Source organism: Eriocheir sinensis, unplaced genomic scaffold (assembly GCF_024679095.1).
Source record: "Eriocheir sinensis breed Jianghai 21 unplaced genomic scaffold, ASM2467909v1 Scaffold889, whole genome shotgun sequence".
Classification (NCBI taxonomy): Eukaryota; Metazoa; Arthropoda; class Malacostraca; order Decapoda; family Varunidae; genus Eriocheir; species Eriocheir sinensis.
Window position 1 is genome coordinate 26,552 of NW_026112262.1, and position 22,760 is coordinate 49,311.

Genomic DNA, 22,760 nt, shown 5'->3' on the forward strand with positions numbered 1-22,760 from the left:
AGTGACTCTGAACTCGTGTTTCATGAGAAACAAATGGACCCAGCCACGTGGAAGAGATTCGAGCGAATTGATAAATAAATACATATATATATATATATATATATATCTATATATATAGATATATATATATAGATATATAGATATATATATCTATATCTATATATATAACTATATATATATATAATGTATGAATTTGCAGAGCCTCAGCAGGAGGGCCAGCTGCACGTCATCTCATCCTTCCTCCGCACCAAGCTAAGTATACCGTGTATCGTTAGTGTAGCCAGGTCAGATTAGGTTCTGTAGGCGCACGGAGACGCGCTAGGTCAGTTTGTGTGTGTGTGGTGGAGTTTTCTGTTCTTTGGTTGTAATAAAGTTGTGCATAGTTGTACACACCTTACCAGTTAACCTTTGTGTACACTGAGGGTCCTTGCCAGACCCATAAGGAGATATAATTAAGAACCCTACAGATGATTTGAGGTCCTTTGTGTGTGTCGTGGTCACCACGAGGCTTCCTACAGAGATCAAGCTCCGTGTTGGGAGGCCTGTACGAACACAGAGGAAGCCAGGTAAGTCGTGCTTACTACACTTTTGCCAGTAGTACACCTCTTCGTGTCTCTTGACGCACCACAGGGATCATCCCTTGCTGGCTAGTTTCACCTTTTGAGCTCACACACTGTTTAATCAAAATTTTCTCCCTTAACACTACGGCTATATTGCCAAGTACATGAGGAAGGTCTCAGAAGGCAAGCAGCCAAGCATTGCCCACCAAGTGAAGAATATGGATGGGTTGTTGGGATGGGACGGGAGACTTTGGGAGGGGAGAATGTGCCTGGCACTGAGAGGAGGGAGGGATGGGTTGTTGGGTGGGGAGGGAGTCTCTTGGAGGGAGGTTAGGGTGCCATGAGGAAAGGTCCCCAAGGAAGAGGGTGTCTCCAGGCTCTGTTTCTCAGCTGGCCTGTCGTGGTGTTTGGGGAGCCTGCGGAGATAAATAAACTATGATGGTCTCCATGGTCACATTAGTTTTGCAAGAGCCCATTAACCCTTTGACTGTGGATTTCCTCCAAGAAGACCTCACCAAGCTACAGGAATGGAGCAAAAAGTGTCTGCTACAATTCAATGAAGAAAAATGTAGAGTTCTGCACCTTGGGAGTGGATGTCCAGCACACCAATATCACATGGGAAACACTCCACTATCCACCACAGAGCCAGAGAAAAACGTGGGAGTATAGGTTATCAGGCTATCAGTGAAGGCAAAATCCCTGACAATCGCAGTGGAGGGGTTAAAACATCAAGTGTATGACAAGAGCAGTGGTTTCAATAGCTATTTCCTCCAACAATAAAACCCTTAGGAATAATGATAAGCCAGAACAAATACCTTTGGGAAGCCCTGTGGAGGCGGAGGCAGAAAAATGTGAAGACAACCACCCGGGAGCAAGGAGACCACCACTGTCAGGGGAAAGCAGGGACCTGAAAAATAAAAAAATATCAGGGAAAGAAAATCAAAGGAAAGGACAGTAGAAAAAGAGAAAGGAAGGAAACTGGTTGGCATTATAAGACACTTCGGCTAAACACATCAGCTATTTCTAAAGGTCAAAGAGTGGGTCAGTCAGGCTCCAATGAGTGTTTCTTTAGATTCATGAAAGGGTCAAACTACCACCAGGGTTATAAAACTACCCTGGAAATGCCCACAACTCCTAGGAAAGCCTTTTCAAATCTGTGTTTCTTCAGGTTCATGGTACAGAAGAAGGGTCACACTACCACCAGGGTCACAAAACTACCCCTGGAAATGCCCACGACTCCTAGGAAAGTCTTGTCAAATATGTGTTCTTGGGCGGGGAAATGTCTTATAATACAAACAAACATTCCTAATTCACACTCACCACCCCCTAAAAAATCCTGGGTCACCCGCAGCCAGCCATCACTAAATGGTTGACATTTCAATGCCTGTTGTGCACCTGCCGCCGCAAAATATCGTGCAGAGGCTCAACTTGCTTGGTGACCACTCAGTGGTCACCAACATCACAAGTGGACAAACTACAACAAAAACAGGCAAATGAATGTTTTCCCTGCTGTGTATTCCCCCAGCATGCATGCTTATTGAACAGCAGAGCAACTTATTTCTGCCAGGAGGTATTTCTCTCAACACTGAAACACGCATAGTGGACTGCCACTGCCACGTCCCGTCCTGCGTTAGGTATTTCCGGTGCCCACACTGCGTGCCCAATAAATTCAAACTAACTAAACCTAACTCTAGGTATGCCATTTGTTATGTATTTGTCTGTCTGTATGGTCAAGCAGATAAAGTTCAGTATTTTAAAACTGTAGTGAGTGCATTTTTTCAGCAAACCACAAAACCAATACATAAAATTATGTTTGTCAAGGGTTGCCCTGAAATATGTGCAAAATACGCGTCATAACGTCCCTTCCCCCTTCCTCCTGCCTTCACCAGCAGCATCTGTCAGTCATGGCAGGCCAGAGAAATTTTAGGGTTGCCACCTGTTCCTTAAAACATGGATTCATTCTGTACTGGAGAATGGGATGTTGCATTCCTTATATTTTAAAGCTCAAGGTGGCAGCCCTGACTGAGACTCTATTCCCATTGTTTTCCACTTTGAGCACTCTTGTCTTGCAGCGAACAAAGGGAACCCACACTCACGTCTTTGACCAGTACAAAGAGATTCGCCAGTCCTCGTCGAGAGACTGACTTGGTCGGCTAGGCTGACGTCAGGGGACAGAGTAGTCTATCGGCATCCATCCCTACCCTCCATGAGCCATCACCCGGCAAGGGTCTGTGGTCCCTTCTCGGAGGGAAGTACACGCTTGACAGCCTCCATATAGTCTGTGTCCCCACTGTGAGGTGGCTAGAAAAATATGTATATAAAGGAAAAAAAAAAAAATAATAATAATAATGCGTCATATCAGCATTCAAAAAACTTTTGGATTTCTGAATTCTGGATGAAGGATTCTCCAGCTGTATTGTTGCAATGTTTGGAGAGCCCCTGTTGGTGCTGGGACAAGAGTTATGAACAGGTTTGTGTGTACCATACCAAGGACAGACAACATCCCCACAACTTATTATTATCATTAATACAGCCCCTAGTGTGAGGACGCATAGTGGACATGGCTGTTGTACATTCACCCACAGATACTTATCTACTTACACTCCTATATTCATGTCTATTCCTGTACAGCTTGCACGGATGACTTCTGCGCCAGAGCCCGCACATGGAGATATGCCGTGCAACTTCATATCTAACTCCCATACCATCATTACAAGGCATGAGTGTGTGTCTGGCAGTGACTTACATCTGCACTGGTGTGAGGGAAAGAGGTTCCCCCTCCCTCCCTCCTGTGGGGATTGACAGTGTGTATTGCCTTGAACAATTCATCCTGAAATTTCCCCCATATCCTTGTGTTTCTAGCCATTGTTGCTGGATTACATAAGGGATGGAAAACATAGAGGAGGCAAAACAATCTGATCTTTACATGGATGAGCAAAATGAAGCCTCCTCTTCCTTTGGAGGTCACTTATCAGTGACTTCTTCTGCGCGCCATAACACCTGCAGCCAAGGTCACGTTGCAGTTTCTTGCACTGTACGGAGCGACACATCACCAGGGAGTGTGTGGGTTTGTTCTCTCAGTTTCTTGGTTCTAAGGTGAGGAGTGACATCAAGCCATCTATCGTCGTAACACGTTCCTGCTTCTGTAATTTTTTTTCCCTTGGTTGTTGAGTGTCCACTTTCAGCCGGCCTTAAATCAGCGGGTCAAGTTTCTCACTGTTCAGTCCTTTTAGCTTGAAAGTTTCCTTATTTTTGTGTCCAGCAATGTAAAGATCAGAGACTGCTGCCTCCTGGATGTCTTCCAGCTGTTACGTAATCCAGAAAAAATGGGCGAAAACACCAGGATGTGGCTAAAGTTCAGGCTGAATTGTTCAAGACCATGCAAACTCAAGCCCCTGGAGGGAGGGAGACCCTCCTTCCCTCACACCAGTGAGTGGAGAAAAAGATGTAGCAAGTCACTGCCTCTAAGTTCATGCCTCTTGCATCCTAATGATGGCATGGTGCGCGGCATATCTCTGAGCATGGACTTCGGTGCAAAAGTCAAGTCATCTGTGCGTGGAAGCTGTAAAGACACTTTCATTCGCGCAAAAAAACTGCAAGTTTACTTACAAAATTGTATCATGGCATCATTTGATGTAAAATCCCTATTTACAAATATTCCTCTCAATGAAACTGTTGATATCTGTTGTGAAAATATTTTTAGGAAATGTGCAAACCACCAAACTGCTACGAGGTGTGTGCTGGGAACTAACATCAAGGAGACTCAGCTGTGAATGGAAAAAAAGAAGACCAAGAATTTAACACAAAAGAAACAACTGCAGGATGAAAATTACTTTTTTTTTTTTTTTTTTACAGCAAAGGAGACAGTTCAAGGGCACACAAAAAGCAAACATTAATAAAAAAAAAAGCCCACTACTCACTGCTCCTAAAAAGAATCCCAAGAGGTGGCCGAAAGATAGGTCAGTTTCGGGAGGAGAGGTGTCCTGATACCCTCCTCTTGAAAGAGTTTAAGTCGTAGGCAGGAGGAAATACAGATGAAGGAAGAGTGTTCCAGAGTTTACCAGCGTGAGGGATGAAAGAGTGAAGATGCTGGTTAACTCTTGCATAAGGGGTTTGGACAGTATAGGGATGAGTATGAGTAGAAAGTCGAGTGCAGCAGGGCCGCGGGAGTTTGGGAGGCATGCAGTTAGAAAGTTCAGAAGAGCAGTCAGCGTTGAAATATCGATAGAAGATAGAAGAGAGGCAACAGTGCGGCGGAATTTAAGAGGTAGAAGACTATCAGTATGAGGAGGAGAGCTGATGAGACGAAGACCCTTAGCCTCCACTCTGTCCAGAAGAGCTGTGTGAGTGGAGCCCCCCCACACAAGATGCATACTCCATACGAGGGCGGACAAGGCCCCTGTATATGGACAGCAACTGTGCAGGGGAGAAGAACTGGCGGAGACGGTACAGAACGCCCAACCTCGAGGAAGGTGATTTAGTAAGAGATGAGATATGAAGTTTCCAGTTGAGATTTTGAGTTAAGGATAGACCGAGAATGTTTAGTGTTGAGGAAGGTGATAGCTGGGTGTTGTCAAAGAACAGGGGATAGTTGTTTGGAAGATTGTGTCGAGTGGATAGGCGGAGAAACTGTGTTTTTGAGGCGTTGAAGGACACCAGGTTCTTCTTGCCCCAATCGGAAATAATATTAAGGTCTGAGGCTAAGTGTTCTGCAGCCTCCAGCCTTGAGTTGTTAAGTTCCTGAAGGGTGGGTCTTCTATTAAAGTTGAATAATGCAGAGTGGAATCATCGGCGTAGGAATGGATAGGACAGTTCGTTTTGGAAAGAAGATCATCAATGAACAACAGAAAAAGAGTGGGAGATAGGACAGAACCCTGTGGGACACCACTGTTAATAGATTTAGGGGAAGAACAGTGACCGTCTACCACGGCAGAAATAGAACGGTCAGAGAGGAAACTGGAGATAAAGGTACAGAGAGAAGGATAGAAACCGTAGGAGGGTAGTTTAGAAAGCAAAGATTTGTGCCAGACCCTATCAAAAGCTTTTGATATGTCCAGCGCAATAGCAAAAGTTTCACCGAAACGGCTAAGAGAGGATGACCAAGAGTCAGTTAAGAAGGCTAGGAGATCACCAGTAGAACGCCCCTTGCGGAACCCATACTGGCGATCAGATAGAAGGTCAGAAGTGGAAGGTGCTTTTGAATCTTCCGGTTAAGGATTGATTCAAAAGCTTTAGATAGACAAGAAAGTAAAGCAATAGGACAGTAGTTTGAGGGATTGGAGCGGTCACCCTTCTTAGGTACAGGCTGTATGAAGGCGTACTTCCAGCAAGAAGGAAAGGTAGATGTTGACAGGCAGAGCCGAAAGAGTTTGACCAGGCAGGGTGACAGCACGGAGGCACAGTTTTTAAGGACAATAGGAGGCACTCCATCAGGTCCATAAGCCTTCTGAGGATTGAGGCCAGAGAGGGCATAGAAAACATCATTTTGAAGAATCTTTATAACAGGCATAAAGGAGTCAGAGGGGGGATGAGTAGGAGGAATATGCCCAGAATCGTCCAGAGTGGAGTTTTTAGAAAAAGTTTGAGAGAAGAGTTCAGCCTTAGAGATAGATGAGACGGCAGTGTTGCCGTCAGGACTGAGGAGTGGAGGGAAAGATGAAGAAGTGAAGTTGGAGGAGATGTTTTTGGCTAGATGCCAGAAGTCACGGGAAGAGTTAGAGAAAGCAAGGTTTTGACATTTTCTATTAATGAAAGAATTTTTGGTTAGTCGGAGAATAGATTTGGCACGATTTCGGGCAGAAATGTAAAGTTCATAATTAGCATTAGTTTGAAGGCTCTGGTATCTTTTGTGAGCTACCTCTCTATCATTGACAGCACGAGAACAAGCGTGATTAAACCAAGGCTTTTTTGCGTGAGGAGTAATGAAAGAACGAGGAATGTATGCCTTCATTCCAGAGACAATCACCTCTGTGATGCGCTGAGCACACACAGAGGGGTCTCTGTCCTGGAAGCAATAATCATTCCACGGGAAATCGGAAAAGTACATCCTCAGGTCGTCCCACCGAGCTGAAGCAAAATGCCAGAAGCATCGCCTCTTCGGTGGGTCCAGAGGGTGTACAGGAGCGATAGGACAGGATGCAGAAATAAGATTGTGATCGGAGGAGCCCAACGGAGAGAACAGTTTGACAGAATAAGCAGAAGGGTTTTAGGTAAGGAAGAGGTCTAGAATGTTGGGCCGATCTCCAAGACGGTCGGGAATACGTGTAGGGTGCTGGACCAACTGCTCTAGGTCGTTGAGGATAGCAAAGTTGTAGGCTTGTTCACCAGGATGGTCAGTGAAAGAGGATGAAAGCCAAAGCTGGTGGTGAACATTGAAATCTCCTAAGATGGAGATTTCAGCGAAGGGAACAAGGAATTACTGATGAAGTTAACAACACTCACCAATTGTTTCCTGTGTCCCCCCTTCATCCTTCTCCTCTTGTTCTTCTTCCTCCTCTTCCTCTTCTTCTTCTTATCTCTGCAAATTAATTTAGGAATTAGAACTGTATAAACATGGATTCTTTTGGAGAATAATAAATTCCTGCAAGAATTTTAATGTTCTTATTTTATGAGAGAGAGAGAGAGAGAGAGAGAGAGAGTGTGTGTGTGTGTGTGTGTGTGTGTGCAGTATCTATAGGAACAGATGAGTGTAGTAAAGGTTTAGCATGAGGGCAAGGAGGAGGAGGGGGAGGCCAGTGCTCCACCCAGCCACCCTGACCCTCAAAACTAACAGGGAAACAGGACAAAGGAAATATTAACTTAGAACATAACCTCCCTTGTCTGTCCTAACCTTCAAAGATTTATTCTATCACAGGGTTTAGACAAGAATTGCTCTGCTCTTTATAATACATGAAGGAGAGAAGGACTGGAGGTGAGGGAGGACAACCTCTTCAAGCCAGTTCCCAGACAGCTCTCTTCCGCAGCATTTAAATCATTCCCTCGTCCTCTGCCTCCTCCTATCTCATTGCGCCACCTTCATGTTCTCTTCCTTGGCATTTAGGTGTTTGGGGCCCACACTGAACAGGCAGCGTTATTGTCACCTCCGCCCTCTCCACCTGTTGAGTGAGAAGTAACGGATGAAAAAAATAACCTGGATCTAAAGTGACTACCTAAGGGCAAAGGTTATAGTGAAGGCTAAGAGTATGTGGTGAGGAAGGAGTTGGCCTTGATGCTGTAAAAACTTGGAAACTAACACAACTACAATTAAAAAAAAGGTGGAAAAACTAAATATCCAAGAGGTTTGAGCAGCTACTTCCAAGAATTCCCAATGCTTAACAATGATGATAATGGAAAGTTGGAAAGTTTGGTTTAGTGGGCGCAACATCTGTGGGCATATGCCAGAGACAGGAGGGGAAGGAATTATAGGAGACGGGACACAACCCACGATTAATACCTGGTACCCATTCACTGTTGGGTTGACAGGGACGTAGGGTATCGGAAAAGGCGCCCAAATTTTTCTGCTCCTTGGGAATCGAACCAGTTGTGAGCCGAGTGTGCTAACCACTGCACCACAAGCCCCCATGATGATGATAGACCAGAACACACATACCTTCCAGAGGAGTTGTGGAGGTACAGGAGGAGACCAGCTGGAAGACCTGAAGGAGGAGGAAGGCCGGGGAGGAGAATCTTCCATCGGCAAGGCTGGGAGACTCACAGCCCGACCACCAAAAAGACCTGAAATGAAAGGAAATCATTCAAGGAGAGAAAACACAAACAAAGGAAAAGACAGTAAAAAAAAGAGGTAAGAAATACCTGAGAGATCAACTAATGAGCCTTGCCCCCCTGGCGTATGGCCCCACTGATTGGTGATTGGTTGATATCTTCATGCCAATGCACAGTGGGCCAGAATGGGTGATTATGGGACAAAAATATTTCCACTGCAGAAAATGTTTATTTTGTCCAAATATGCTTTTTCACTGATAATAAATGAAAAAATTATCATAAAGTAAGCATCAGTAATTGATTCCGAACATATAAATCTAGTAAGCTTTTCAATCCATTAAATGTAATTAACGTGAATTAATGGGAACTCAAGGTATATAATCGTTTCACCACATTTTGCATATTATACAATAAGAGATGTAAGACTTATAATATAAATGCTTCCTCTAAATAGGTTTCTAAATCAAATAAAGTAACTTTTCATGTAGCTGTAGATAAAATTAACTACGGGTATATTAAATACAGGAAGGCTGCTAATCAGTCATATTGCATGTCTAGAATTATGGTTTATGCTCTCCAGATGATGTCTCAGGATCTGTAACAAGGAGCTTGATTTGGTGTTTCAGCTGGTAGACCTTTCTTGTGTATGCTCCACATTTTATTTCTCACTGAGGTTATTAGGGGATCTGATGAGCAAAATAGCCTTCGCATTAAGTCCTCATTTGTTTTTTTACGAGATACCTTACGGCAAAATGACTCTCTGAACTTTTTGAAGTCTTTATTCTTTGCTTCTTGTGCTTCTTCGGAATAAAGTCCAATTGGTAGGATAAACTGTTCTATTACTGAAGCTCCATGAATAAGGATCCTATGCAAGCTTTGAGGCATGTAATACCAGTTGTACTCTTCCATATATTTCAGCAGTATTGACGCAGAAGGATTTGAATGCTGCAATGTTGATTGATTGGTGGCCTCTAATACTTTTATCGAGTTTTTAGAGGTAGGAGCGATGGCTAGAGGGCGGCAGAAGAGAAAGGAATGTATGAGACAGGTGTCTATAAATGTGAATGGTTTAGGTGGTGAGGAAAAGAGGAGTGATGATTGAAAATTTTGTAAATGTTAGAGTGGATGTGTTGGGAGTGAGTGAAACACATATTCGAGGAACTGGTGTGAGTGACGGTAGAGAGGGTACGTGGGAGGTGTGCCTGGGGGTTTTATGGATGGGGATAGAGGAGAAGTATAGAGGTAGGAGTAAGGAAGTATGTGCTATTGTTATGTCTGAAAGAGTGTGTAATGTTGTGACTGATTATGGTTGGAAGGATCAGGAATTGTGTGGGTGAAAGGAAAAGTAGGTTTAGAAAAGTATGCATGGGTGTGTATTTATGCACCAGTAAATGTGAAAAGTAAAAAAGGACTGAGAGAAAGGGAAGCTTTTTGGGAGGAAGTGAATGCATGTTTGAAGAGTTTTGAGAAAGAAAGGAAACTTATTATGATGGGAGATATGAATGCTAAAGAGGGTGATGAATGTGTGATGGATGTGGTGTAAAGACTTACAGAAGAGAAAATCAGTGAAGAACAAGGAGGCTTCAGGAAGGGGATGTGTGGATCAGATATTTGCCTTCAGGATGGTAGTAGAAAAAATAATAGCAAAAGGAAAGAAACTATACGCTGCCTTCATGGATTTGGAAAAAGCTTATGACAGAGTTGATTGGATGGCATTGTGGGATGTTTTAAAGATTTATGGTGTGGGAGGAAAACTGCTTAGTGCAATAAAGTCTTTCTATGAGGATGCATCTGCATGTGTCAAAATTACTGGAGAAACAAGTGAACATTTTGAGATAAAAGTGGGCTTAAGACAAGGGTGCATCATGTCACTGTGGTTATTCAATATTTATATGGATGGTGTTATTAGAGAAATTAAGGGCAAAGTTGGAGAAGTTGGAGTAAGACTGTTCGATGAGGGAAGGAAGTGGGTACTGAATTCGATACTCTTTGCTGATGACACGGTGCTCATTGCAGAAAATGAAAGTGACCTACAAAATTTGGTCAGTGTTTTTGATAGTGTCTGTAACAGGAGAAAGCTGAAAGTAAATGTCAACAAAAGTAAAGTGATGGTTTGTGAGCGAAGTAGAAGTGAGGTTGTAGATTTTGTATGCCCATATAGAGTGGGAATTGAATGTGAAAAAGAATGCAAAATAATTTTGAATGGTGAAGAAATGGAGGAGGTCAATGAGTTTAAGTACCTTGGATCAGTTATGTGTAAGCATGGAGGGAGAGATAAGAGAAAGGGCATTGCAAGGAAGAAGGGTGGTAGGGTCTTTGGGACGAATCATGAATGGCAGAAGTGTGAGCATGGAGGTAAAGAGGGATTTGAGAAATACAATAATAGCACCAACCCTCACATATGCAAGTGAAATGTGGGCCTGGAATGAAAGTCAAAGGTCTAGAGTGCAGGCAGTGGAAATGAGTTATTTGAGGAGTGCATATGGTGTGAGTAGAATGGATGGAATGAGTAATGAAAGTGTGTATGAACATTTTGGAATGTGTCACAGGGGTGAAGGGAAGAAGTGTGGAGTGGTGGAAGAAGTGAAGCGACAGACCTTAAAGTGGTTTGGCCACATGGAGCGAATGGAGGAGAGTAAGATGACCAGAAGGGTGTATGTGAGTGAGATAGAGGGAGGGAATGCTGGAGGACGACCTCCAGTGAAATGGTTAGGGAGAGGGGGGAAAGATCTTTGAGAAACTTTGAGCAGGCAAGGAGGGAGTGTCTGGATAGAGAAAGATGGAAGCTCTTCTGGCGTGTACATCCCCTGGTGGGAGCTCCTAGGAGCAGGCGTCCATTAAATGAATGAATGAATGAATGTTGATATCGAGTCCAGATGATAGAGTACACAAGATAATGTGCAAGTTCTTCAGTAATTCGACTTTGAGTCCGAGGATTCCACTTGATATTTCAACAAGTTGGAAAAATCTTCTTGCAGTATTTCCATCATTTGATGTACCAGAGCCAGATTGTTTTGGCATGTCGACAACTAATCCTGTTTGACAACGAAAGGCTTTCTGTATTTTAGATTTCTGCTTTTGAACTGCTTCCTTTTCTTCTTGTGTTCTTCCTTGCCATTTCTTTACAGGTAACTTGTAGGATAGATGTAAGCAGCATTCCATAGTTCTTATCCAGGCATGTAAAGTTGATAATCCATGTCATTCCATCCTTGAACATAGACCGCTCTGAGACATTTTCTATGTCATTCATTTGCTTTGGAGATGCCCCGCACAGAGGACAACAGTGCACTGAGTTGGCGAGTGATAAAGAGGATGCCACTTTTCCATCAATCATTGTCAAGTTCACCTCATGAATGACACTTGTGCCATTATTTATTTGTGTTGGTCTAAGTTGACATATTGCTTCTCTTAGGTATTTCTCTTCCTCAACTAAAACTTCTGAGGTTTCCTTGACAAACTTGAATTGTGTAGGTCTACAATAAAATGGTGATGAAGGTTTATTATTCTTCCATACAAGGACTTTCTCATTAGCTTATGCTTCTCCACTAAGTTGTAGAGGCACCAAACAAGTGACAAAGAAACAGGATTCAGACACAACATTTCGTTCTTAGTTATCACTCCGTATCTGCTTGTAAATGCTCAGGCCAGTTGTGCCATCAAGTCCCATCTTGCAAATTAACTTATATTCATTAATCTCGTGATTGACCCCAACTCGCTCAAATATTCTCCTTGTTGTATGGTCCAAAAGGTCTTGCAAGGTAACTTCAGCAGAACCGTCAGTAACTAGCCATTCTTCGGGAGGAGAAAGTAAGCAGTCTTCTTTGGCCAATCGAACATTGTTGTAGGAAGGAAAGATTTTTTATTTCTTTTCCAGTGCACTGTTTCTCAGATTTTGGTAGCTTCTCTTTGAAAGACCATGGTCTAAGATCAATGAGTGCTTCACTTGGAGAAAAGGAGCATTCAGTGTTATATGATGAAGTTGATGGGCTTTCAAAGTTAACTTGGGCTAACGACTTCGCTAACTGTGGCTGTCCATTCATTCTGAGAACTCTGGATGTTGAAAATACAAGCCTCTGGGGAGTTGTGTTTGTGAGCTCTTCAGTTTTTCTTCTCTTTGTTTTTTCTGACGAGTCTTGAAAACTTTCAGGCCTGGGTCTTCCTCGGCATTTTGCACGTGTTTCATCAGGTGTACTTTGCTACACTTTGGTGGCCAGCCAGTCTTTGCTCCTACTCAACATATAATTTAGGTTTCTGCTAGCTCATTTACACCTGATTTTCAAATCCTTAAGAAAGTTAGTCACAACATTTTCTGCTATAGTGTTATCACTTACAATGTCTTTGATCTTTCCAAGTAAGAAACCATGTAATTTTCCATCACTGAAACTATGTATATACCCAGTCTTTATTTCTTTATTTGCTTCATTAAATAGATATTCGTTATCAATACTCATTTCTGTTCTAGAAAATATTGGATATCTGAAAAAGAAAATATATCATATTAATGCTTTTAAACGTAACATTTAGTTTTTTCTAGCGTGCAACAGAAAAATAAAGGTAAGGGGTGACTTTTTTTTTTTTTTTTTTTTTTACTTGGCGCAGACGTCACCAACTGTTCTCTATGTACTATGCAAAAGTCGCAGCTAGTAGCAAAAAATATCTTGTGATATTATTTACGACAGAACTGCCTAACATTTGACACCAGTGCCAATCTTTGCAAACCTTTGCAATTTTTTGTCCCCTCTAAAGAACCTTTACATACATGACAATATTTTAACTTCTCAATATTTTTTTCTCAGAATATTTATAACCCACTTATAGAACACAATTATATTAAACAAGCACCTCAGCATATGTAAATGTGCACATAAAAGAAGTGTTAAAGAATGGATAATGCCAACAACACACCTGTCACGAACAGTAGCTAAAGAAACAATGACTAGTCTTTGCTGGCGAAAGCCGTCCCCTTTCCACAGCACACGTTAGATCATGTTTCAACCTGTATATGAGTTGAGCGGCATGCTACCTGTAACATAGCATTCCTTTGTCTCTGACATATGTATTTTTTTTTTTTATGACTTTTAGAGTGATTGGGAAAAGTCAAAATTTGAATTTTGTCCACATGCTGGCCCACTGTGCAACGGCATCATTTTTTGGTTGAGTGTAAGTTTCCTCACTCTCCCAAATTAAGTAATTAGCAGCCCTCTCCACCAGCGCGGCGAGGCATAAAGAAAGGCAGTTTTTGTCTCCCTCACTCATGAGTCAGATGGTGCGTCTGACTGCTGTGGGCTGTAAACCTTTGTGGTGCTGGTCACGGCCATACGGCCGACCACACAATAGTGATAACAGTGTTATACAGTGCAATACACTGACTGGATGGAGAGTAATTCTTATTTTATTCTCTTTACTGTCAGTATCATATATTTTTTTAAGTACATAATGGCACGGAGGCCTTTCAATTTCCCACAAATGATTCATGGTGCTAATTGTGGTACTGGAAATGTGAAGGAAGCATAAGGATCCTGATAAGATTCTGCTGTTATCAATGCTTCTACTGTCTTGAAAAGTTGGCTTACAAAATGTTTATTTATGGAGGCAGGAACCTAAGTTGAGTAAAAAATTGTTTATGCACGCTTTATTCCATGTCCATAAATGCTCCGAGGCATTATTATTATTTTTTAATGATTCATAAAAACTACAACAAATAACAAAGTCATTGCTATACTATGCATAATGATAAATGCAAGGTTTAGGGAGGAAAATACCTAAGAAACAAAATATTTTGGCGTGATAAAAATCTGACCCAAGCCAGCGAGACACGATTTTACAAATGAGCACAGAAACGAAAACTTATTAGGGCTAAGTTAGGTGTCTAGTTTAGCTCCACAATTTCATCTCTGAGGCCACATTAGTTAGTTACAAGTGTCAGATTCTCACAGCCAACATGTCAAAAACCCAGTCATGAGAAATGATTTAAGAAGATCAACAAAACCAAGTCAGCGCACCTTCAAAAAACAGCCCACAATAGACACATCACCCACGGCAGTGTTGGTCAAGACTAAATGTGTTGAAAGCATTTAGTGTATTATGACAGCAAGGGTTTCAACAGCTGCTTCCTCCTACAATTAACCTGGCAGCAGCGACGGGCCAAATAGGTGGCTTTACCGCGTACCAGCAACGGGCAAAATTCTTCCCATGACATAAACCCCCATAATAAATACATATGCGTTTGATCACCAATGCATTGATACATATAATATAATGGTTTGTGTGCGTGATGATTTTTTGTCATTAATTCACTGAGAGGGGTCTTTAAGAAACATGATCGCCACAGCTGCTGGGTTAACACTGCTTAAAGATAATGGTAAGCCAGAACAAATACCGGGGAATATTCACGAGAGGGTAGCCTATCTATTAGTTTTGAGATGCTGACTGTTTATTTCTGGACAAAATATGCTGCTGTTTATCATGGAGACTATTTTTCTCTGGAAATGACTAAATGACTGACTTTTCAATGCCTTTTGTGCACCTGCTGCCGCAGCCACATACTTGCTTGCAGAGAGGTTCAACTTGGGGGACGAGTGGGATATCAGGGGTTTTGGGTGGGGGAGCAGATTTAAACTATTACAACACAACTTTACATAACCTAACCTCTAACAGGGGCCTTTGCCCCCCTCCTAACCAGAGGGGGCTGTGCCACAGAGTTATATACTAGAGGGTTCAACTCCATTCTCTTGCCACGGAGAGATGTGAGGCCACTGTTCCTGCCTGTTACTCTGTGGTCGGCCGCCATAGGGTGACGGATTGGCGACCTTTCCATGATTCCACATGTTCACACTTAACCACTATTAGCTAGCCACCATTATGATATTTTGGAAAACTGAGCCGATCATCGTGTTGATGAGACATTGCTGCATATCATCATCACAAATATATTGCACTCAGGTAAACACCCACAATAAAATAATGAGAAAAATAGTGTATAAACATTTTTGTTCACCTTTTTTGCTTCAACTCCTTGTCATTATTATACTTTTTATTGCATTAGTTTCATTTACAGTTTGAAATTCAGCACATCTATTTGATTCAGATGGTATATGACATGTACCAATGTAACAATAATCAGGGGTAAAAAATGGACAAGAAAATAACAAGTCTATCTGACAGAGGATCGCCGAGGCGCTGCTAACTTGATAATAGCAGACATAACTATGTCATGTTAAATTTCTCTGTCTCGCCATCCGTCACCTTAAGATGGCCGTCAATTGCTTCAAAATCCAGGCTCTGGGAACCCTCTATGTATATAACTCTGTGGGCTGCGCTTCCCCTGGACCCCCCAAAAGTATATGCGACATTTCTGCAAGGAGGTATTTCTTGCAGCAGCGGCTGGACTGCCAGGCAGGAGGCTACGCTTTGTGAGTATTATCCCAAGAATTAGTACCTTTGAGAAGACATGTGGAGGCAGGAGGTGTGAGGAGGACAGCCACCAGCCAGGAGTCTGCCCCCAGGCATCAGGGGAGGCAGGGACCTGAAATACAGTAAACAAATATTAAGGAAAGAAAGACAAAACAAAGGAAAACAGTAACACAAAGGAAAGATATCTTATTTTGTCCTGGTAACCTTCAGCCCTCACAGATACCAACGGCAGAGTGTGGCAGCGGCCACTACAACTGTGTGAAAATACTACCCGTGTGTGTGTGGGGGGCATACATCAGGGGACGCATCACCTCACCCACCCCACACAATAATAACACTTGCCAACACACACACAGCCTTGATCACCTTCCCCGTATGACCAGCAGGGTTCCCGGCGGCTGCTTGTGGTGTCGAAAGGCTGAGAGAACGATTGTCACTTCCTAACAGACCTCACACCCTCCACAAGGCTTGGAATGGCGAAAAAGTGTGGACTGGCTCGGCTGGGGCAGAGGTCGGCGGCCATCTTGTCTTCCTCTTCTTCTTCTTTGACCTGCATAGTGTTATTTCCTTATTTATTTTTTTAATTGTGTTTTAATGGCGGAGAATACTTGATGAAAATGTGGTTACTGTTTTTACGGGTTTAAATTGTCTTACAAAAGTGTTTTCATGTGTTTTAAGGGGATATTGGATTTCCCGGCATTCGCTCTAATGACGCAAAATTATGAATAAAACGTCATTAGTGTTTTTTGGGGGCTAATTTGTTTTTCATTTTATTTATTTTGATAAGTATTGCTCGTCTCTTGACTTTTATCAACTTGTAAACATCAATTTGAGGGAAACACTTTGTCCCAGCGTCCTCTATACTCTCTCCTTCCCGAAACATAAACAAGAGTCGTCTTCAATATATTATTATAGCCAATTGATATGACCTTGTCTAACCTTGACTAATACAACTACAAACTTATTTTGAGAGAGAGAGAGAGAGAGAGAGAGAGAGAGAGAGAGAGAGAGAGAGAGAGAGAGAGAGAGAGAGAGAGAGAGAGAGAGAGAGAGAGAGAGAGAGAGAGAGAGAGAGAGAGAGATGTTGTTGTTGATTTGTCCTCCCAGGGTAGGGCACGGGTTGGTGGGTAGGGATGGGCAAGTACCGTTAATTTGAGTACCGGTAGTACCGGTACCGAAAACTCAAGTACCGTTAGTACGGGTACCGGTATCGGTACCCAAAGTTTTTTTTTCTTAATGACTTCTGATGAAATTCCCAAACAAATTTCCTGTAAAGAAAACTCTCTCTTCCTTCAACTTAATATCAACTAGAGTAGAAATGCAACGTTTAGGAGCCTTCTGATTAATGTAAAATCACTTAGGTTTAAGGACAGACCACCTAGTCTGTACTGTTGTAAAAGATGAAAAACCTGACATAGGTTTTATTGCACACAAACAACTGGAGTCACCTCCTGAAACAATAGAAACAGCCACTATTACAACACGCACTACTTTACATGCACAATAACAAACAAATACATCAAAGTAAGTGCCAGACAACACAGGGACATCCACAAGCAATAATATGCGCGAAGACACACAAATAGCAACATAATAAGCTGGTAAATGCAAACAGAGAAACACAACGTACATGAGAGCATAAATATAAAACTACATTGAACATATATTACCACATTCTCCCCACCTATGAAATTCAAGCAGCATAATCATCAAAATACTTAGGTGCCCGCCGGGTCCTTTCGGACCTCCGGAGTGGTACAGGTGTAGTGCCTTGACCAGATGCAGCAGGATGCTCTTGAACAGCACTTTCCCCGGGTGTAACGTCATGAGTGACTTCTTGAAGAGCAGGTTCCGAGTTTGCTCTAGCATCTGGACGGCGCACCTCAGACTCTGATATACCTAGAGACTCTAGAGATTGCGGCAGTGAAGGTCTGGTGGCCTCCACGCTGCTACTATCATCACCACTTAAAGGTGCAAGATGCCTCAAAGACACAGTGGACTCTCTACCATCAGGAAACTTGACATGGGCATATTCAGGATTAGCTTCTACTATTTCTACTTCATCTACTAGAGGGTCATTCTTGCTGTGCCGTACTTGTCGTCTTAATAGAGCGGGACCTTTGGTGACGAGCCAGGTAGGCAACGTACGACCTGACGTGGACTTCCGAGGATGCTTTAGGAAACGCTCGTGTGGTGTACAATTAGTTGACGTACATAGCAGGGAACGGATAGAGTGAAGTGCATCTGGGAGGACAACTTCCCATTGCGAGACATCAAGATTCCTTGTTCTGAGAGCTAACCGAATGGTTTTCCATATGATTCCATTGTACCTCTCCACCTGACCATTGCCCCTTGGGTTGTAGGGCGTAGTGCGACTGGTAGCCACTCCTTTCTCTAGTAAGAATTTCTTCAGTTCTTCTGACATGAAAGAGGCTCCCCTGTCTGAGTGTACGTATGCTGGCATTCCGAATAGTGCAAACAGTTGTACCAAACACCCGATGATAGCACCAGCAGTCATGTCTGAACAAGGGAACGCAAAAGGGAACCGTGAGAATTCGTCAATGACTGTGAGCAAGTATCTGTTTTTCGACTGTGACGGAAGGGGCCCCTTAAAATCCAAGTTCAATCTCTCGTATGGCTGAGTAGCTTTCACCAGATGGCCATCATCAGGCTTATAGAACTGAGGTTTGACAGTAGAGCAGATTGGACAAGAAGCAGTAACCTTCTTTACATCCTCAACAGAATAAGCCAGGTTCCGAACTCGGATGAAATGCACCATTCTTGACACTCCAGGATGACATAGACTTTCATGCAGTTGTTTGAGTTTGTCTGTAGCTACAGCACCACAGACACGCGAGAGAGCATCTGCAGGAATATTTTCCGTACCTGGACGATACACTATATCGTAGTGGTAGCATGACAGTTCAATGCGCCACCTGGCTATCTTGTCGTTCTTGATTTTGCTTGAAGATCTTGTGTCGAACATGAATGTTACACTTCGCTGGTCAGTAATCAGCTTAAAGTGATGACCAATTAGGTAATGCTTCCACTTTCTGAGGGCCTCAACTATGGCATAAGCTTCTTTCTCTACTGAAGAATGCCTTTGTTCACTGTCAGAGAGAGTGCGAGAGAAGAACGCTACAGGACGTCCATTCTGAGTGAGAGTAGCGGCAATGGCATGGTCTGAGGCATCTGTTTCGACTGTGAAAGGGGATGTAGGATCAATGGCTTGCACCACGGACCTCGCAACTTCATTCTTCAATTTCTCAAAAGTCAGAGAAGCTTCAAAAGACAACGGGAATCTCGTGGAGTGTGAAAGAGGCCGGACTTTCTCAGAGAAGTTGGGTATCCATCGTGAGTAATGAGCAAGCAACCCCAACATTCTCCGAAGAGAGGCAGTATCCTTGGGAAGGGGTAGACTCAAGAGAGGCTGCAGTCGTTCTGGATCAGGTCTGATCTCTCCGTCCTTTATAGAGTATCCCAGAAGGTTTATAGACTGTGTCCTGAAATCACACTTGTCATGATTAAAGGTGAGGTTGTAATCCTTCGCCACTTTCAAGAAATGATTTAGGTTTTTGTCATGCTCCTCTTCCGTCTCTCCACATACAGTCACATTGTCCACATAAGCAAATGCCCCTTCCACCTTTTCTTTTGCAAGGATCTGATCCACAACTCGTTGGAAAGCGGCCACTCCGTTCTTCACACCAAATGGGATTCGATTGAACTCATACAGCTTTCCACTCGCCTCAAAAGCAGTGTACAACTTTTCGTCTTCTCTTATTGGCACTTGGTGGTAGGCGCTCTTCAGGTCCAAGGTGCTAAACACTTTAAATCTTGAGACATTGTTCACTGTTTCATCGATCCGAGGCAAAGGGTAAGCATCCAGCTCAGTAAACCTGTTTATAGTTTGTGAATAATCAATCACCATTCTCTTCCTGTGATTGTGCCCTGCAGTGATTAGCACCTGGGCCCTCCATGGAGACTGGCTGGGTCTTATTATTCCTTCTTGTAGCATTCTACCAATTTCAGTTTTGACAAATTCCTTATCAGCCTGAGAGTAATGTCTCGACTTTGCAGCAATGGGTCTGCAGTCTGCTGTCAGATTGCTGAAGAGTGCGGGCGCAACCAACTTCACTGCAGCCAGCCCACATATCTTGAGTGGTGGGCGTGCTCCTCCAAAAGCCATTTCTAGAGCAGAATGATTCTTCAAGAATTCATGCCCCAAAATTACATCACTACACAGGGCTGGCAGCACTTTGAGTTTTACACTAGGATAAATTTGTCCTTGCAGCTCCACATCCACACAACAATGACCTAAGATTTTGGACGAGAGAGACGCATCAGCCATGGAGACGTGCCCGTCGTCAGGAAGTATGATTACTTTGTTTTCTTTAGCAATCTTCTGACTCACAAAATTTTCCGAGCTTCCTGTATCAATAAGTGCATTAACAGGGAGACCATTAACTTTCAAACAACTCAAAGATTTACTAAGACTACTAGGCGCAGCCCCAGACACAGTAGCTAGTGTTGCTGCCGAATATTTAGTTTTACCAGCAGAGGTATCCCCTACCGGTTTCCCTGACCTACACACTTTTGCATAATGTCCTTGTTTCTTACACTTTAGACATAAAGCTTCCCTAGCAGGACATTTGAACCGAGGGTGCCGTTTCAAACCACAGAAAAAACACTGATTGGCGCCAGTAGTGGCGGCAAGATGAGCAGTTTCATCACTACTTTCTAAACACTCTGAATCACCTGACTGACTTTGTGGCTGAGGTACAGCAGCAGTAATTGGCTCAACAGTAGTATAAGAAGCAGAATGTTTCTGAGCCATCTCTAAAGTGCGTGCCTGTTCATAAGCAGTTTGCAAGTTAAGAGTTATATTTTCGAGTAGTCTTTGACGAATGGCACCAGAAGAAAGTCCATTGATGAATGCATCTCTAACATAGTTATCACACGCCTGCTCTGCCGACACTGCTTTGAACTGACAGTCTTTTGCTAGGAGCTTCAGAGCTTGGAGAAACTGGTCTAGAGACTCACCCGACCCCTGCCTACGTGTGGCCAGGACATGCCTAGCAAACACCTCATTTCTAGGTTTTACATACAGGGATGTCAGTGCTTTCTCAGCCTTATCATAAGTGTCACAGTCTGCTATGTAGTCGTACACTCGAGGAGCAACGTACACCCGGGGAACAACGTAGTTGGTGAGTAGGATTAGTTTGTCTGCACTGGGAGATGTCGCCTGTACTGCTTGGTAGAAGTTGTTGAATGTCCTCAGCCAGTGCGTCCACTCCTTAGCAGCGGTGGCAGAATCCGGGTCAGCCTCGAAGCGCTCTGGACGTAGAAACCGTTCCATGGCCTCTCAAAATTGTGTGTGCAATAAATTGTTGTAAAAGATGAAAAACCTGACATAGGTTTTATTGCACACAAACAACTGGAGTCACCTCCTGAAACAATAGAAACAGCCACTATTACAACACGCACTACTTTACATGCACAATAACAAACAAATACATCAAAGTAAGTGCCAGACAACACAGGGACATCCACAAGCAGTAATATGCGCGAAGACACACAAATAGCAACACAATAAGCTGGTAAATGCAAGCAGAGAAACACAACGTACATGAGAGCATAAATGTAAAACTACATTGAACATATATTACCACATGTACCATGGGGTCTGTGTGGTCTAATTTTCTATGTAAATCTATGTAAATCTCTCTCTCTCTCTCTCTCTGAATGAAGTGAATATTTATTTTTTCTAAAAAAAAATAGCATGTATAGTTATTATGGATGTACTCGATCATAGTCTAATAACAATAAAAATATTTATTAGCAACCTAAAAAAGAAAAAGAATCGGACATGAAGAATTATCCAGTAACTCCAATAAATAAATAAAATAATAGTTATCGGTACCAGGTACCGGTACCTGGTACCGATACCTGGTATCGGTACTGGTACCGCGAAGCCTCATGATCACTTGGGTTCCGGGAAGCTTAATGATCACTCGGCACTGCGCATTGCCGCTAGTACCGGTACCGTTAGGATCTTAGTGACGCTCGGCGCTCGCCCGCCTCCATGTGGTATGGGCCCTGTGTGTAGACGCTGAGTCACTGCCCCGCTGACCGTCTCCCCAAGTTCCCACCATTTTGTCCTGCTTTCCGTTTCCATCACAGCTCCCGTTTCCATTATTTTATTTATTTATTGGAGTTACTGGATAATTTTTCATGTCCGATTCTTTTTCTTTTTTAGGTTGCTAATAAATATTGTTATTGTTATTAGACTATGATCGAGTACCCACTACCCATATCACCGAGATATCCACTCACTAAGTGGTGATCTCTCTCTCTCTCTCTCTCCTGCTACACCTCCAATATTTAATCATCTTATATAATTCATCATGCAATTCTTTATAGCCAGAAACTCTCGCCAAGGGATTCAAACTTTTTTCGTTAATGCTTTATTGGATAAATATGATCTCTCTCTCTCTCTCTCTCTCTCTCTCTCTCTCTCTCTCTCTCTCTCTCTCTCTCAATATTTAATCATCTTATATAATCCATCGTGCAATTCTTTATAGCACGGTCAGCCTTCTCGTTCCCTCTCAGACCAACGTGGCTTGGCACCCAGTCCAGGATGATGTTCTTGCCCAGTGAGACAAGGGTGTTGGCTTCATGGAGGATGGTGGTTATGAGCCGAGTGTTGTCTCTGACGCTCTTCGCCTGCAGGACCTTGAGGGCTGACAGCGAGTCGGAGTGGATGATGATGGTGGTGTTCATATCGGCCGTGGCGTGACGCAGGGCACAGAGGATGGCTGCCTGTTCTGCCTGCAGGATGGAGACTTGCGGTGGCAGGCGCCACAGTCCTGTCTGGGTTCCGCACACGAAGGCAGCCCCCACAGACCCATCGGCGCCCAGCGAGCCATCTGTGCAGTAGTGGCTGGCAGTCCTGTCGTCCATGGAAGCCACGCGCTGCAAAGCCTCTTGGCGGAGGGTGATGGGGTGAGAGGCCCTAGGAGCTGAGGTGGTAGGGAGGCTCATCTGGAATGGACCAGGAACCCATGGTGGAGGGGAGTGGTAGCCAGG

The 22,760-nt window shown here is 43.3% G+C and overlaps 2 long non-coding RNA genes across 2 annotated transcripts; both read right to left on the reverse strand.

Moving 5' to 3' along the window:
• Positions 1–203: 203 nt before the first annotated feature.
• LOC126994827 (uncharacterized) lies at positions 204–7,603 on the reverse strand. Its single transcript, XR_007749643.1, has 4 exons — positions 7,486–7,603; positions 7,002–7,077; positions 1,376–1,467; positions 204–976 (listed from the first exon to the last, which is right to left on the reverse strand). It is a non-coding gene; the product is annotated as an uncharacterized LOC126994827 (long non-coding RNA).
• Positions 7,604–8,148: 545 nt separating this feature from the next.
• Positions 8,149–16,611, reverse strand: LOC126994830 (uncharacterized). Its single transcript, XR_007749644.1, has 3 exons — positions 16,041–16,611; positions 15,700–15,786; positions 8,149–8,273 (listed from the first exon to the last, which is right to left on the reverse strand). It is a non-coding gene; the product is annotated as an uncharacterized LOC126994830 (long non-coding RNA).
• Positions 16,612–22,760: the final 6,149 nt, after the last annotated feature.